Here is a 13060-nt window from a genome sequence, read left to right as displayed (position 1 = left end):
GTTCTGCTTAAATGAAGACTATGGATGCCAAAGGAAATATTATGGATCCAGGTTTTGGCGTGACTGTTCATTAGCAGCAATGTGTTGCTCTTTGAAAGTGTGTGTATTTAAGCAATTGCCCTGCATGACCCATAGGAAAATGCATACCCTCGTGAGGACACTCACCATAATGTTACAGCATCCTGTTGAAGGAAACTAATACTATGCCTTTTATTTGTTAACAAATACTTCCAACCTCTAAAATAATGTTCCCTTTACATGATAAATAGAAGACTACCTTATAGTGCCCAACTTGATTATCTGTAGAATTCTACAAACTCAAACACACTTCATTTGAGAAGTAATGAAACTATTTATTTGTTAAGGGTTGTTAAGGGAAGCTCTACCTTGCTAGCCGCTTTGGTTTATCTCCCGCCAGTTGCCTGGGCTCTGCCGCTTTGTAATCCCCAAATAAACACACAAGACGCTGTATTAATTATGAAGCTGTTGGCCTTGCTTGTCTCTTACTGGCTAGCTCTGCTTTAAGTAATTACCCCATAATTGTTAATCTAAGTATGTCTCTTACCGGAGAATAGTTCTGGGCTGCTACCCCATGGCGTTACATGTTGACTCTCTTGTGTTTCTCCTTCCCAGAATCCTCCTGGACTCCTAGTCCCACCTATCTAGATTCCTATTGTCTCAACAGTGCTTTATTGACAAAAGACTTCCCCAACAAAGGGTCCTTGCTGGCCTCCAAGCTTCAAGCAGTCATTTGAAAGATTTACCATATACTGCATGTGTGGACGGGACATATACCAATTATTATCATTCAGACCTAAATATGGATCCATCAACCTGGATCAGCTCATTTCTTCAGACAATAAAATCTTGAAATTCTGCCTATACAAAAAAATTCAAAAAAAATAATAATATTGAAACTTTCAATGATTAATTATAAATATTCAGCTTGCCATTGGATTTCTCATAGCTTTTCAGTTTTAAAGATTGGTACAAAGTAGGAATCAGCTGAGGTAACCATACCCACAACAGCAAAACTGAACATTTGGTTCTTGTGAGTTAATATTGGCAACAAATTATAAATATATATATATATATATATATATATATATATACATATATATATAAAAGGACTCTACTTTTCCGCCATAAAATTTACATCTCTGTTCCTCAATTGCAAAATCACATATTTCCCTTTTTACTCTGAATAAAGAGAACTATTTTCCCTTGTGATTGGCATCTCAGGACTCTTCTGCACAAAATCAGAAGTTGCATCATTATCACTCACTATCACAAAATACCATATCGATATCTTGCATCCCCAAAAATACAGGCTATGATTTAGTGTGGCTGAAATACAGGACATTCTTCTCTACCGCGCATTTCACTTCAGTCATGCAACAATGCATCTGTCTTCTGACTCACAGTTCTAAGGTAAACGTCTTCCAAAAGCCACAGTGAAGTTCTAAACTGCCTATGAGCAGCATGGGCATCTGTAATCTGACCTCTACTCTAACCATTCATTGAGCTGCATGGGTATCCAGAGCTTGGCTTCTACTCAAAGCAACTTAAAAGCAGCTGGCCCTCAAGAGCTGGCTCTTGCAACGTCTTACAGGGAGACCTTGCTACTCTTTTTTTTTTTCAGCTAAACAAAGCAGCTCACTTTGTCAAGGAGTAAAGATTCATGACTTCCAACTAATTGGCTATGAATTTTATGTGTATCATCACTGGGGAAGAGCCTAATTAACATTTGGCAAGCTCAAAAATCATATACCCATTTGACATTCAAAGAACTATATTTAATACATATTACTTTTTCTTTCTATTTTTTTAAGTCAGAAGAGAGATCAAACATACATGCTTAAAAGCAGGCTAATAAACTCCTATGTAGATTCTTTTTAACACCATTAAAATCACCAAGATCAGAAAGCCAATGGATGCCTCAACATGACACTTTCCAGCTGCTGTTTGCTCAAGAGCAACAGAAAAATGTAAAAAAGAAAGGGATGAAAGATAGCTTGGGAGTTAAAAGATTATTTGATCATTTTAGTTCCGATGTATTTTATTTTCATTTATTTGGTTAAGGATTTTAAAAGTATAAAAGTGGCATAAAGTAAGATGTTGATCTTAAGATAAAACCAGCCAATAAAGCGCATGTGTTTTGTGATCATTAGATTGGCCCTGAGAAGGTCACCCTGGATAGATGTGTGCTTTGCTCTTGTCCAATGCAACTGCTTCTGAGAATAAATCAGATGTGAATGTTCAGTTAACTCATGGCTGGTCAAGTCAGTTGATCATTGTTTTGCATGCATGTGGCTAGCATCATGAAGAAAGATGCAGTCCTTGCAGATTATCAGGAAGTGGTAATTGGCTTTTCGCAACCTAAACCAATCATCCTTTACAAGAGTCTAACTTCAATTATGATCACACTGCATTTGTGCATATAATGTCATAGATATTGCTTGGGTGATAACAGTAGGTTTCTCCCATTTGGGCATCCTCTCTTCTCTTCTATGGGACAGTAATTGACTTCCTTATAAATCTCTAGGATTAAATTCAAGCATGATCATGTTTTAACCTTTGACTTTAAGCAAGACACATCCTTTTTACCCAAATTTTTCAGTCAGATGAGGAATATAATATTACTTATGTACTATGTGTTTTTGACACTCAATAACTTAGTACATGAAATCTACTTAAACGCTTATAAAGCCATAAAGAACTACCAATCATCATACTATACCATTATACATTATGTCATTATATTATATTATTAATCCCCAGAGACTGAACTCAATATCATAGTCACTGAACATTGCTCACCCTAAGCAATCTGGGACAATGCAGGAAGAACTTCTGCTGAATAATCACCAAGATAACACCTATATTCTACAGCCGTTGGTTTGCTTAGAGACCATTAGTGCTACAGATAAAAGTGACATTTTAAATTTAAAGCCGGAGTTTGTCTTCCTCTAATGCTAATCAAATCACCTGATGCATCACTTTCTCATTATTGTGACAAAACACCTGACAGGCAGCAACTTCAGGAAAAGGTAGTTTGCTGTTTGCTTTAGACTCATAGCTTGAAGGGATACAGAAAAATACAACGGAGATGGCATTTTAACAGAACCAGGAGACAGCTACTCACAATGCAGCTGCAGTCAGAAAACAGGAACAGGAAACTGGTGGGCATTACAAACCCCAATGCCCATCCAACCCCAGTAAAACAAACTTCAATGCCCACCCCATCACCCCAGTGACCCACCAATTCGAGCAGGCTTCTACCTCCAAAGAGTACCACAACATTTTAAAATAGAAGGGTCAGCTGGGGACCAAGTCCTCAGACACATGAGCCTCTGGGGAACATTTTGCAATCAAAGCATAGTACTGGCAAATGCTACAAAGTTCTGCTGTCATCACTCCACTCGCGTCATTACTATCATTCATCTGGTCCTCCTGGTTCCAAGAATTCAGCAGACCTCGTGTTTTCTCCCAAGGAGAAAGCTTAAGCAGAAGATACTGTTCATAGATCTCTTTTCTGAGAGCCCAAGGGGCAAAAATAGTAAGTCTCCAGTAAAGAATGTACTAGCCAGCACTTTCCTCCCAGGGGGACACTGTCTTTGAATACCCTCTAAGACTCATCAGTTAAGTAAATTGGTTCGATCCCAGGAACAAAACACTAGAGGTTCAGAATGCTGGACCTTAATGTTTCTTCCTCTAATCTCCTTTCTAAATTCTCTCAATATTCTTCCTGTTTGACTAGGGATGCGTTAAAAATACTTAATAACTGCACAGCTTCGTTAGTATAGGCACAGAGATCTGAGAACATTGAGTTGTGTTGGACATAATGCTGTCAGAGGCTAATTCATAGTCAAGAGATGATGCCAAGGAGCCAGTCAGAATAAAGGGCTTGGGGACAATCAGTTGTTTGACAGCATATTTAGAGCTGATTTAGCTTTTAACACCTGAACTGAGTAAATGTGTGGCTGGATAAATGGCAGCTCCTATACGCTATGATTTTATAACTGTGTGGAAATTTGTCTATTTACTCTTCTACCTGACTGTACTGTGCAGAGATAAGGAACACAGATTTGAGTAATTATTTTATCTCTAATGACAGCAAATTAGAGGTCACAATACATTCTCCAGGTGAATTAAACCTAATAAAGAAAGAAGCCATGTTGGATATAATGAAGAGGCTACCCTTTGGGAAGTAGAAATTTTTAATAAGTTAATAAAAACCCAGTGACAGATATTGGAATTCAAGCTGAAGATCAGAGAAGCAAAGCATCCAGTCAGTAGCTCTTACCTCTAAGAAGACTGAATTGAAGATCCTGCCTTCCCTATGGCTGGAAAATAAATCTCTTCCTGTCCTCACCGTGGCTGGAGACTAATTGCCAGTGGCTGGAGACTGATTTTGCGTCTTCTTTATATACCTCTCTAGTTCTGGGATTAAAAGCATGAGCTCTGTTTCTCATTTAGACTGATTCACTCTTATATAGCCCTTGTGGCCTTGAGCTCAGAGAGATCCATCTACCTCTGTCTCCTGAGTCCTGAGATTAAAGGAGTGTGCTACCACTGCCCACCTTCCATAGTTAACTAGTGTGGCTAGCTTTGGATTCTGATCTCCAGTGGCTTTATTAGATCATAAACAATATATCACCATATAGGATGATACCGTTCGCTTATGAAGATATCACCCCCTTAGAGAACCCCTTGTGAGGTGATGCGATCCTTTAGTATGGACCCACAGAGCAGGATTCCAACTCACCAGGACTAGGAATAAAGGAATACTTGGGAGATACTTCAGCCCAAAGATCACAGGAGATACTCATGATAGTCACACTAAAATAACAAAGTAGACAATTTGAAAGAAAGAGGAACTAATCCCAGAAATAATGTTGGGTAATTTTGCATGGTATTTTCACAGCCCTTTTGCTAGAATCAATCCAGAAATTATTCTTTCTTTCCTTTTCTGATGGCATTTGACTCTGTTTCAATAACAAGTCTCTCTCTTTTATCTCCCTAAAGAAGCAAGGCAATTTATATGCTGTAGAGTGGGTGCTGGGCTATTCCCAAGGCTTAATCACAGCTCTCTATGAAATTAATCCCTCTCTGCTCATTTAAGTTCATGCCTAGAAAACGTTACTATCACACAGCAAGCTTGAGATGCTTTATCTCATCAGATTATTCCTTTTGGGAATCACTGAATCAAACCATCAATGGATACAAGGGGTTTTGGCATGGTAAAAGGAACAAAACAGAAATTTTCACTAAAACCTGTGATTTGTTTCACCTTTAACAAGGGGATAATTGCTTCCCTAATTATAATTGAGCTATTTCTCATAGGAGTTTAATTGGAGGAACAGGGCACAGTGTTCAACTTATTGACCCAGTTGTGCTTAAAAATTGCCTTCTTATTTATCAACATTTGCATCTCTAATTAGCGAGTGGGAAAATCCAGGGTGAAGTGTGAAAGAATAGATTATTTCACTGAGTTTAGTCATGATAAATAGGAAACAGATTTTTTTGTAAGTAGGTACTGACAAGACTAAAAACTACTGGCAGCTAGAGAACCTACCAAATTTGTAACATCAGGTTGCTTTCCATCTAATTGCTTACTAATACAGCCATCTCCCAAGCCATGCCACCCCTCAGAATTGGTGGAGATGAACTTTCTGCTAGGTGCATTGCCTACCAAACTGTGTGTCATGTTCTTTGCAGGTAAAAGAGGCTCAGACAAAAATGAAGATGTTGGTCCCTAATTCGGAGGGAACCTATAATGTCTGTTGGAATTACAACATGGAGAATTAGAAAACAGGTTTTCAAATGTAAGCTTTGCATTGCTCCAAGAACATTTTTACTCTTACATCTCCATGGTATTTTTCTTCTAATCTGTCTCTAATATTTGATACACTGAGCTCAACAAAAAGTCATGTATCTGTGTAAATTTAAATTATGGACAAAATTAACCTAACAAATTTAAGCTATGAAATACATTGGATTACCAGTTACAGATTCTAGCTTCAATTTCCAAACATGCATAGTGGTTCCTTAAAGGCTATAGATGCAAATTGCATATTCAGGGTTTTATCATCAATCCATTTATTTAAGAAATATTTCTTGTAGACTCACTGGGCACCTAGTATTTTTATGGTTGTTCTGAAGATGAAAAGCAAAAAGGCAGAAGGAAGGCATTTTCAGGTAACCACAGTTAAAAGGAATAAGGCAAAGTTGGCAGTATGAGAGCAGAAAACAAAGCACAAGGTCATATGAGGTGGTTGTAGTGGGTTCAGAGAGTTCAAGGAAAGTCTCTCTGAAGAGATATATTTGCACTAAGATCGGGGAGACAGGAAGGTGCCAGTTTTGAAAAGAACTAGGTCAGAAAGCTCCTGGCAGCAGAGACAGAAGCACAAATTCCCTCAGGAGATAATGTTTTCAAAAGAGGGAGGCTCTCTCATCTGAGATCCAATGATAGGAAGACATTTAGTGTCAGGGAAAATTTGGTTCAGGGACTATGGACATGGCAAGCCACGGGGACCATCTTTAAATGTATGGGAAGCCACCAGAGATCTTAAGTAGGGAATTTTCATAACCTGATATGTGAATTAAAAAAATCACTCTAACTACTTCCTGAAACATAGAGTTTCAGAATATAAGAATAGAGGAAAGAATACTATTTAGGGTTCTTGCTTGCTTGGCTCTCATCAATGTCCAAACAAAAAATAGTTGCTTATGCTAAGGTAAAATTAGAAGGTAAGAAGTAAAGTGGGAAAACACATGACATACGTATTTTTGAGTGCAACATTTAAGTATGGTTTTCCAAAATGAAGGACATGCGTAAATTATTCATTCTGTCTTGATTCCGTGAAATCTTCCATGTCCACATTCAGCAGACCCACTAGCAGGAGCTCTTTGTGGACATCTGAAACAAGTGGCCAATAGAGTCTCTTTATACATCTAGTATGGTGGGTGCTTCAGCAGTGAACAAAGCCCTGAAGAGACTCATAAGAACAAGGCAGAGGGGCCTTTTAGTTTCGAAACACTTAGTGATTGAAAATGAAAAAGCGATCCTTTATTTTTGACCACTATCTTGCTCTGGGATTTCAAGGACTCTCCATATGCCTGTAGTCTATACTTACCTCAGTCAGTGGGGATAGGAAAAAAATCGCTAAAAAAAGAAAGGTTTGAATTTCCTGATAATGGTCAGATAGTACAGTCTTGACTATTTTTTATTGGTTAAAAAAAAATAGCAAAGGCTATGAATTGCTCATCTGGAAGTCAAGTTCTTAGAAAAAGTAGTAATAGACTAGTAATTCATTAATGGGTTTGTCTGTTTATAGCCCTTTAATTATAGAAAGTTTAGCTTTAAACACAATTCAGAGCTAATTTGTTCTTTTGTGTGGTGGTGTCATATATAGTCAATCAACTTTGGGACTTTTTCCTGGTTTTTAATTTTATTTCTCAATTAGACTTTATTACTTTGTGTTCTTTGTCCATTTGTGTTTTATCTCTTCATGGTCTAACTTCACTTTGAGAAGTTTACAGAATTGAAGACTAGTTCGCCTCCACAATATGGTCTGTGTGCATTCAGCTCTCAGAAGCAATGAGCCAGACATATGTGCAATTAAGGGAGGAAAACAAATTCCCTCTCTTGGCAAATTCCTTCGTTCTGCAGAAGTTACAACAACTGAGCAAAATGTCACTGTAGTTTCCATCTGAATTTTTTTACTTCTTTGCCCATTTTATTTTTACAATTGCCTAAAGATAGAATTTCAACTTGCTTGAAGACTAACACTTCTTAGAGCACATAAAATACCTTTATTTTCACAGCCCTACTAACGGGTGTAAAGAATACTGAATAATAGCCATTAAAGAAATGAATGTTTATTTTACTGTGAACCTGGGATTCAAATAGCTGCATAGACAATGTGGCCTACTGTTGAGAGAAGCCTTTTCCTTGTCTGCCGCTTTGGTTTTGCCCCACCAGTTGCCTGGGCTCTGCCGCATTGTAGTCCCCAAATAACATACAAGATGCTGTATTAATTATGAAGCTGTTGGCCTTGCTTGTTTTATACTGGCTAGCTCTGACTTAAGTATTTACCCCATGCTTGTTATTGTAAGTATTTCTCTTACTGGAGAAAAGGTCTGGACATCTTACCCCTATGGCAGCTACATCTTGACTCCCTGTGTTTCTCCTACCCAGAGTCCTCCTGGACTCCTAGTGCCACCTATCTTGCTTCCCTATTGGCCAACAGTGCTTTATTGACATATACACAGGACTTCCCCATGAGCCTACCATTGTTGGAATAGTTTCTTGGTTACTTGAGCTATTCAGATGGGACAGTGGGATAACTATTGCTAATAGAGCATGCAAAAAAAATGAAAGAAAATGAATACTGGAACTTCAGTCTTGTGAGCAGGTGGAGTCAAACACAGCTTTAGAAGCCACATAGAATGCTATTTCCCTATAGACATCCTTTATAGTTATCACAGCCTTGTTCCTGAGGATGTGGTGGATAGCTGATGGACACAATCTGAAAACTTCTTAGGTAGCATTGTAGGTGCTCCCATCCCACACACAATCACTTCATCAGCATCGGCATTTTAACCAGTCTGCAAGTAAAGCATTCCCCTGAGAAATATCTGGAAAACCTGACAGTAGTGTCCAATCCTTAAATACTAACTTAACAGGCCCTATGTACAATGTGATTACTGTAGCTTGTAAGAACTACTCTTATTTTCTAAAATCTGTCATATTTTAAAGATAAAACAATCAAATGAATTATTAATAATAATAAGTAACAATAATAATAGCAATAGCAATAACAATAATACTTCAGACTTTGTCACTTGTAAACCAGTCAGTGAAACTCAGCAGATTCTCAGAGGCTAGCAAATGTACCTTTGAGAAGCTTAGCTTTGGCTGCATGTGCATTTGATAATTGCCCAATAATTGCTTTACCCATTTGTTTGATTAATGTACCTATATACTATTCTCTACCAAATCCCTACTCTCATAGGTGTGCACACACTTCAGAATTCTGTTATGTCGTTTTCTAGTGCAATGTTCTGGCACAGTAGTCCCCAATTTGCTATTAACAATATAACCTTGTTGATAGATGGGAATTTTTGTACATAATGGTTGCTGTAGTCACTTTTTCATCTTAGATGGCATGTGGCAGTTTCCTTGGTTAATTAGGACAAATGTGCCAATTATGTTAATGTTTCTCCCGATACCAATCAGTGAATAATTAGACACAACACATCTGTCTTTCACAGGGGAGGAGAATAGAAAGAAAAGGTGCTTGGCTTCTTATATTGACATATATGATTAGACAATACCTTAATCAATCCCAGGGTCAGCAACTTTTGTGTTAAAATGGTACAGGCTGTCAGTGGCCATTGAGGGTCTGAATATCTTCCACAAAATAAGAAGGGTCTCTGCAAAGAACTTAAGTCATCTTTTCTTCTTTTATAATAACAAAAGCATTGCATATCCCTATTAATAAAAATGTAGCTGTTATATATTTATCTCTAATCTATAAAAATAAATTTTTATAGAGGTATTTAAAACTCTGAAAAATAATTTGGCTTTATTTATATGAAAGGTTGTGCTAAGAAAAAAACAAAAAAATTCAGCCTTGGTACCTGCGTGAAAGGACTATGAATATACACAAACCACCATGGCAATCCAGTTTGCTACACTCTCTGTTTATATCTATGTATCTAAAATTCAAAGATTTCTGGTTAGTGGGACATTAATGTTATTTCCATTCTAAATTTGTGAGCATTCATATTCCATATTTTGTAAGGTTGTAGAGATGTAGTTGTGTCCAAGTTATTTAATAATATAAGTAATATCTCCATTCTTGGGTTGATACTGCAAGCATAAAAAAAAGATTTATGAAATCCTCTCATTGTCTTTTACATGGTAACAGAAGATAAAGTTTGTTGATTTGTTTAAAATTCAATGTTTATGTTTCCTAGCAAATATGGCTTATACATTTATATATTCAACATTTAACAATATTCCACTATGTATGTTAGTCATCTAAAGATCTCATTGGGTACAATCCTAAAGTTTGTATTACTGAGGTTTCCAATAAAGTATGCCAATTGTTTTGTGAGAAGCAGTCGGTCAGAAAATGAAATTGCAATGCCCAATTGTAATTTTTCTTTATATTGATGCTTTGAATTAAAAACAACAGCTCAGAAAGGTACATAATGGTTTTGAAAGAAAGTTATGGCTGCTAACACTGGCACTCAGTATTCCTCATATAATAATCATGCTAGCACATTCTGTTTTGCTCAGGGGATTGAGAAAAATGAAGAAAAACTAAAGAAGGGATTTTGCTGGTTGACTCTAATTATTTGTTTAACCTCCAAATATTTAAGTTTGATTCTTCAGTAGTAAAATATGAATATAGTTATATTTGTAGCAAAAGTTTAACATAAAAACAGGAAACACTACTAGAAATAATGGTTGAATGACCATATTATTTAAATAACACTACATTTTATACCCACTTAGCTATAAGAACACTATTAGAAGTTTGGGGTCAGTATTAGATGTATAATTACTGTGATATTTGGTTAAGAAGATGAGGGGTGAATGAAAGTTGGCATATGAATTTTTATCACAATTTATCCAATATGTAATTATGATCTCTAAATAGATAAACTATTGGGAACCATATAGATTTTTCTGTCTTTGTTCATGGTATAGCTGAAAAAAATAAATACAAAGTATTTAGGGAAAAGTTAATAGGCAATGTTTAAAATATGGGGGTTGTAAAATGTTGGAGTGGCCTTTCAGAACTTATGGAAGCCTGGGCCACTGAACAGTGGTTTATTGCAAAACCTTGCTTCCTCTAGCAATACAGCCACTACTTACTTTTATGAAATACTGTTGTACCCTTCCTCCATGGGGTCTGTTGACTGATTGTTACTAGGGGCTTTTAGCAAAATATTTCTGGTCCCCTCCTCCCAGTAAGGCTTGCATGCAAGTTCCTGTTTATTGTCTAAAAGCTAATTCCTGTTTTTGGCCCACCCTTTGCTGGAGGGCCCTGGGAAGGTAGGCTTCTGACCTTGGTGTTTTTCCACCATACCTGCCTTTGGTATATAAGGCTCCACTCTTGTTAAAATAAATGCCATTCTCCTTGTAAGAATGAGCCGCTGTCTTTGTCTTCATTTTCATCCTTGGCCTCGGATCGTTGTGAAGTGTGGCAGCACTGTAGCTGCAAACACACTGGCAGCTCGCTACAAAATACCAGTAACTATGAAACTATAAAACAAAGCATCTGAGAACCATAAAAGTTGTTTCTTAAATCAAACTGCAAAACTTAACTCAGCAGCTTTATACACCTTTTCTAGAAACACACAATGGGGATTGTATGCATCATTCTTGGATGGCATAATCAAGTTGGGAATCACTCATCTTCATTACTAAAATCATATTAGTGTTTGGAGAATTCCATGGGTAATCAATTGAACTGTGTGATGGGAATATCAGGGAAATTCTTAAGCATATGATCCTCCTACAGCAAGACCTGGGCACCTACCCTTATTCACAAAGCCTGGAATTTCAACATCTGTTCTAAAAAATATTGAAGAAATTGTGCTGTGAAAAATGAACATGGCTGTTACCAGGAGAGTTTACTAAATAGAAGATTTTTAAGTTGCATTTATTTATTTTGTTTGGGGTATGCATATGACACAGCCTGTGAATGGAGATCTGAGAACAATTTTCTGTCCTCAACCCTCTTTTTCCAACATGTGGGTCCTAGGGTTCAAACTCAGGTCCTTGGGTGTAAAGGGAAGCACCCTTACCATTGAACCATCTCACTGGCCTCCCATGTGAGAATTTAGAAGCCAGTATTCATGGAATTCCTTACCATGGTAAACTAAAAGCCATATTCTTCCTTAGTGTATAGTTTCCTGATTAGACATGAGAAATGTAAATATGCATACTTTTTAACAAATACATTTAAAATATCCTATTTTGACAGTAGCCTCTAAGTTGAGTTTAGCACCAGCGGAAATGCTATTGAACTTATTGCCTACCTCATTATTCCACATACTTCCATTCTGTTATCTCATTAAATGTTCCTGTAACATATAGCTGGGTAGTTCTTCATCCTACAGAAGTAAAGACTACAGTCAATTCTGTTTGACTCTTGCATTCTTTGTTCCCCCTCATAAAAAAAATGTCTCAGTGACTGTACATTTTTGAAATTTGGTGCCTTAGTGTGGTACAAATTATTTATAGCCTTATTTGATTGATTTGTATTAACAAATCAGGTAGTCCCTAGACAAAAGCATCTCTTGGGAAAATTTACTTTTAAAGTATTGAATTGTCTCACTGTGTTTTTTAAAGTATAGTGAGGGTATTTTGTGGTATTGTATATAGTTACTACTTACACATATTTTGCTTTAAAAAAAAAAGGAAAAACTTAGAATATTGAAGAGGAATTAAAGTCAACTTGAAAGTCTACTCCTTACTCCATTATTTTAAAACAAACAGTAAGGTGTCAAGTTGAAAGAGTCAATGTGAATAGAGACTATGATTGATCCTTCTTTTGTTATGCTTTTCATATTTGTTGACCATCCAGATGGAATTACTTAGAATTGGAATTATGGATAGAAATTAATGAAATTTGAGACTCATGTTGATGGCTTGGGATATGGCCATCCAGTGCACAGGAACCTTCAGGTCTCACACAGAGCTGCAGTGGGGCTTCACTGGGGATTTGAAAATCCCGATGCCTGGTCTCAAACTAGTAAAATCAGAGCATTTCTAATGGGATCTAGGAACAAATACACAGTAAAAAGATCCTGACAGTTAGGGAGCACAAAATTAAGAGCCACTGATGCAAATGAGAGAAGGGGGTGTAATGTGCTTTCATAAGAGCATGTAAAAACATAAGAGGTAGTGTTTTCCAAGGCACCACCCAGGACAGCTACTTTTCATATCAAGGTCAATGAGAGAAGTTTCTGTTGCATTGAAAATTAGACAGGACCACTGATTGTCTTGAAAGTTAACCCTGGAGTAGAATGATCA

The 13060-nt window shown here is 37.0% G+C and overlaps 1 protein-coding gene across 2 annotated transcripts in view; it reads left to right on the top strand.

Annotated features, from left to right (window-relative positions):
* Unc5c (unc-5 netrin receptor C) overlaps nt 1–13060 on the top strand; it is a 359028-nt gene that overhangs the window by 263595 nt on the left and 82373 nt on the right. The window lies entirely within an intron of this gene.

This window comes from Mesocricetus auratus, unplaced genomic scaffold (genome assembly GCF_017639785.1).
Source record: "Mesocricetus auratus isolate SY011 unplaced genomic scaffold, BCM_Maur_2.0 Super-Scaffold_100009, whole genome shotgun sequence".
NCBI classification, from domain to species: domain Eukaryota; kingdom Metazoa; phylum Chordata; class Mammalia; order Rodentia; family Cricetidae; genus Mesocricetus; species Mesocricetus auratus.
Note: the sequence above shows the minus strand (reverse complement) of the source record. Positions and strands in the feature narration are given on the sequence as shown.